Source organism: Apium graveolens, chromosome 7 (assembly GCF_009905375.1).
Source record: "Apium graveolens cultivar Ventura chromosome 7, ASM990537v1, whole genome shotgun sequence".
Classification (NCBI taxonomy): Eukaryota; Viridiplantae; Streptophyta; class Magnoliopsida; order Apiales; family Apiaceae; genus Apium; species Apium graveolens.
In genome coordinates, this window is record NC_133653.1 from 20269640 (window position 1) to 20275639 (window position 6000).

Genomic DNA, 6000 nt, shown 5'->3' on the forward strand with positions numbered 1-6000 from the left:
GCTGCTGGTGAGTCATCCCGCCCTCAGGAAGACCAGCACAAAGGACCAGGTAGTCCTATCAATGAAGTGTGCATTCTGCGCCGAAACCCTGCGGATTTCAGTGAAGCTGGTCCTGAAAACATCTAAATGAGATGTGAAAACATGTAGATGGATATCAGCATTAGCCATTCTAGAGCACAGTTGTAACTGCAAAAATTGATCAGGTGCTACCGTGCTAATTAATTAGCTACATGAAGATCACAGTTCTTTCCATCTCTTCTTATTTTTACTGATTTACTTTTAATGCAACATTTTGGATTGAACATGGTTTTCTTCTTATATCATAGATTATTCTATCAGAAATGCTTCATCATTATTTTACATATACATGTGGACATGTATATACTTGTGGACATGTATATAATGGACATGTTTGCAAATCTTTACTAGGGCAGATTTACGAGTAAAATTTTGTATTTATACGAAGAGTGTGGCCAAATGGCCCAAAGAATTAGCAGATGCAATGCAACTTAAAAAGTTTTATATTTTTCGGGTTGATGAGCATAGTTTTGATTGAGTTGTAAAGAAATGTCTTCTTTTTTGTTAAATGGATTTTTTTAAAGATTTTACCCCTTGCTCGCTAATTTTAAAAAGGATGGAAAAAAGTAAAAGTTAAAGAAAATAGTTTTACTTTCACTCTTAATAGTCTGTGTTTTTAAATGGGGCGAAATCAAGTGGTCATGAATGTAAATTTTACATAATTTACCTCTAAAACTTTCAACCCATTTTTTGAATAAAAGTACTTTATCTCCTTATCACTTACTCCTTCCCTAGTAAAAATTCTGGAGCAAGACCTTAAACTTTGTGCGGGGATATAAATATTTTAAAACAATCCTTTGAATGTAACAAACCATGTTGTATCAAAAACTCTTACTCCATACTCGTCTTTCAAGATATAATAAATATTCCAAAAACCAGTATTGTAATAGTAATTTGTTAACTCGGACTACTAATTAACCGAGTGGATTGGACCGATGGATAAGAGAACCGAGCTTGTCTCGGGTAATTAGAATTCAGAAGTCAATTGACCGAGTGAGTACTTTGATATTAAAAAATGAGTATTCAAAAAATCGAAAAATTCAGTGTGTTATTTAAATTTTGAAGATGCCACCGATTAAAAGTGATCTTGAAATTTTATAATCTTGATAAGAATCGTATCACATATAAACATCCAAATGCACGATGTGATACAATATATAACATTTAATTTATGTCATTTTCATCTTTTTTAAATATTTAATTTACTAAAAATCAATAATTTGGATAACTAGAATCTGAATCATAAAACGAGATATTTTGATCAATTTATAAGGAACTTTCTTTACCATTCAAAATTGTTGTCGTAAGTGAATTGAGTTTTTCTATTATCAAATACTGTTCAAACTTTTTTTAATATCGACGTGAGACAAACCTGATAAACTTGCCAAACACAATTAACAATTTGAAAGTGAGTCAAAATCAACTTTTTCAATATATACTATTTTGAATCGAACTGAGTTCCGTTTAAATTTCATAGGAAAATGTACAAATGTTTTCATTTTTTAAATTGTTTCAAACTTATTGTAAACAAAAATTACTTCAACCTTATAGAGATTATGTCAAAATTGCCCAATATTAAAAATCATCGGTTAGTCATTAATTTAAGACAGGATAGAGGATGATATGCACATAGTTTATATTTTAACTTTCGTATTTCATATTTTTATCATACAAATTCATGAATTCATGTATCTAATATTACTTCTCGAATAGAGTTCGACCTGACCAAGTTTTGAGTCGAGTGTGATTCAATATTGAGTAAAGTTCGTATGAAACTAATATAGCTTAACTTCCTCGATATTTATGGGCCTAATTATTTTATTCAAAATTAAATAAGTTTGGGATGGTTACTTACAATTTGGGCTGAACTGGTCAGTATTCTCATAAGTAGCTAAAATGATTGTTTTATATATGTGACAATCTAGAATTCGAGATCAAGATTGAGAAGTCATTACACTACTTATAAATCAAACTCTGCATAGTAAATTATATAATAATAACTCATAGAGCTTCAAATATTTAGTACATCATAAGTTATGAAATAAATTACAACTATCAACCAAAAATATAAATTTATTAAAAACCTTTTAAATTATAAATTAGAACTTCGATTTGGAGCTGTCAGGATGTATCTGAAATTAAAAGATTAAACAACCAAAAGTTTAACAATCACTCTTCTCATAAGACCTTTTACCTGAGTTGGTTTAGGGAATCTAATGGTACACGGGACCGTTATAGACACTCTCACAAGCTGTGTGTATAAATCTCTCCATCTGTTTAGGGTAATGATTTCTAGAACGAATGGATATTTTGTTTCAAAAACGTTTCCTATCCAAAAGATTTTGTTATAAATAATTCTATTTCGCAACCGTCTTTTGAAATCAAAGTCTCTTGTTTCATTTGTATCGTGCTTAATGCTCAAAGATAACTTTGTAAAACCAAAATATTTGATTATAGTATATAACTTATAAATAAAGATACAAGTGAACAATCTGGATGGACCTCCATCTGGTCCTATAAGGTAATTGAAGTCAACTATATCGGTATTCTTAACTACCGGTCCATCTCCGGATTCTATACCGTACGGGTCCATCTTCATGTGAAAATTTATATTAAAACAATTCAAAATAATATTTATTTTAATATATTTACCAACCTTAGAAATTATTAAAACTCTTTGAAATCATTCTTAGTTTAAATTTTAAGGATTCCAGGTATGTGAATAAGGGTTATTTAAGAAAATATAATGCAAAATATGATTCAAGTATAAGCATAGGTATTAACATGTTACGGTGACAGTATCATCATAATCATTTATCACATTTATATTTTTTTACCACTTAAAAGATAGGGTTAGGGGTGTTCAAGGATTGATTTGGTCCGGATTCTCGTTTTTCCGAACAGAACAAGTAAGAACGGTTATTTGAAAATCAAAACCAAACCAAGCCAGTTAAACGCCGAAACCAAACTAAACCAGACCATAAAATAATGGATTGGTTTGGTTTCGAACCACGGTTTAAAGATAATCATTTACTTTTATTTTGTTTTTGTTAAATTTATAACGAAACGATTATTTAAGTAAATGTAATATAAAATTTATTATATATCAGTATTATATATCAGTAATATATATTTATAATATTTAGTTTACATATGATTGTCATATACTTTAATTTAACTTAAATAATACTAAGTATATGTATTAGGGTATAACTATAATATATTAACAATTAACTCAGGTTTTAATTTAAAAAGTATCTTGATGTTTTAATATGATATACACCCACACATACACAAACCCGTAATCTTAGCTTATAGGTTTATACTAGAATTTTTATATATTACTATATAGTAGGCCCGGTTTGGTTTAAACGATTTTTTTTGTTGGAAAATGTAATGAAATCATTAGTGCGTAAATAATTCGGTTAACTTAACAATGAAAAATGGTTTTAGCGCTTTCAGTTTTTCTTTGTTCAGATTGATGTGGTCTGATCCGGATTCATGGTTTGGCTGATTTTTTGAATTCTCGTGGATAGGATAGGTAGAGTCACATACCTTAAACTATAATAATGTCACATAATCCAACCTTTTCTTTTTCTTTTCTAAACCAAGCATGAGAGAGAGATAGAGAGAGGTTGTTGGGGAAAGAAAAGATAAGGCAAAGCTCGGTTAAAACGGGTAGGGTGAATCTCACATTTTCCTAAATAAAAAATAATTATTTTCTTATATTTAATTCATGCTAAAAATACCTAAAAATGAACTATAAATTTATAAAATTGTTAATAAATGGTACAGATTAATACAAGTTTTATTTTTAAAATATAGAATAGGAATTAAATTTTTCTCAATAATTTTAAAATTATTTATGAGCGAATGGATTATTTCATACGTATTTTACAAGATAATACTCAATAATAGAAATAATAATTACAAAAATATTTTAAAAATATTAAATTACTAAAATAAATTTAACTATAATTTTTACAAAGTGTTTAGGGGTATTTTTAAAATTATTGATTTAAATATACTACAATGATTTTGTAAAAAGTTTGAAGACAAATTTCACAAAATAAATCATTTAAAATCATATACTGATTATACTATCAAACATGCACAAGTTAAATATCAATTACATTTTCAAACATTAATATCATCATTTATTATATTTTCTATTTATAATTATGCTTATCGATAGCTTTTCACATTTACTAGTCTTATAAAAAAATCAAATTACTATCATATTTCATATTCACTTTATTTGAGAAATCACAAAAAACACTTATGGGTCACATAATTACGTATTGTTACATCTTTTTTCATCATCATGTTTAACCATTTTTCAAAATTTAACAATATGATCACGAAACATTTATGACCTGACTAACCATTAAATACATGATCATAAGTGGCTTAGTAAGTTATTTAATTTTTGAAATAAATTATATTAAAAAAAAATATTTCACATGAATTGCATAAAAATAATTAATGCGCACTAATTCACGGAAATATAACTCGCAAAAATTTCAGATATTACAATATCACTTGAAAAACGCGAGTTTTTCTTGCGTCGGAGCATAAACACAATTCAAATATGCGTTGTTAAAAAAATATAAGTTAAATTTGCATTTTCAAACACGAAAAATATTTTTTTTGAATTGTGATAGAAAATGCAAAAAAAAGTTGTATTAAACAGATGGCCATTGAAAAACATTTAGTTTGAAAAAAAATATAAACACATATAATAGTTACTTTATGTGTGAAAATAAAAAAAAATCAAAAATTATGATATTTCAAATTATTTTCTTTGAAATTATGAGATTAACATTTTGTTTCTCACAAGATTATGGGTAGTGAGTTTCTTATAACCCTACTCAATTTGCAAAAAATCATATTAAAGTTCATTGTATAATATGTTTGAATGTAAAAATTAAAATTAAATATAAGTTACAAACTATATTTAAATATAATATTTCTAATATAAAATTTAAAAGTCGACTTTAAACTGAAATTTTAAAATGTGTAAGTAGTTATTCAAGTTATTTATGTTTCTTAAGATATAACTTAAACCCCGTGCGATTCACGGATTCTTTAATATTTGTATATTTTAATTTATTTTATATAAATTTTATTAAAAATTTCATGTAAATAATTAAATTTTAAACAATATTCATAAGAATATCACTTTAATATGAATGTGTATAATTTCAAGATTATGTGAAATATAATAATTGTATATGTTTTTAATTTAAACTATTAACTTTATTCTTAACATTACAAATAAATACTTATTATGGTGTGATTTGAACATGACAAATATAACTTTTTTTGTTGGAGGGATTCGAACTTATTATGCTGTGATTATGCATATTTTAGTACTAAATAATGTTTGTTGTTGGTGAGATTTGAACCTTAAAACTTATTTGTATCTGTATAAATAATAATTTAATATTTATTGTTGGAGGGATTCGAACCTGTGAGTTTTAGTATTGCGTCATTTTAATATTTTGATTTAACGATTCTAATAATTTCATTAAAAAAATCGATGGTTGTGAGATAACCAAAATGGAGGTTGAACCAAATTATATCTCATTACGGTTATTATAGTTTAGTATTGATTTGAAAAAATCCATTACATATATATGAGTAGTGCTAGAGTAGGTACCAAAATTTGGTCTCAAATGACGTGGCATTGGTGACTTGATAATTTGGGATAATGTGATTCGGGGAATTTATGTGAGTGTAGGGTCGGGGTACACTATTACTAATTGAGTTGTAACAAATCAAACCATAATAAGTGGTATTTGGGAATCATTTTGGGTACCAATTTGGTACCTCTAGAATTATCCTATATATACTCTGGCTTAACATGAATTTTATTTTTGAAGAATCGAATTTGAGACATCAAAGGTTAATATAAGTTAT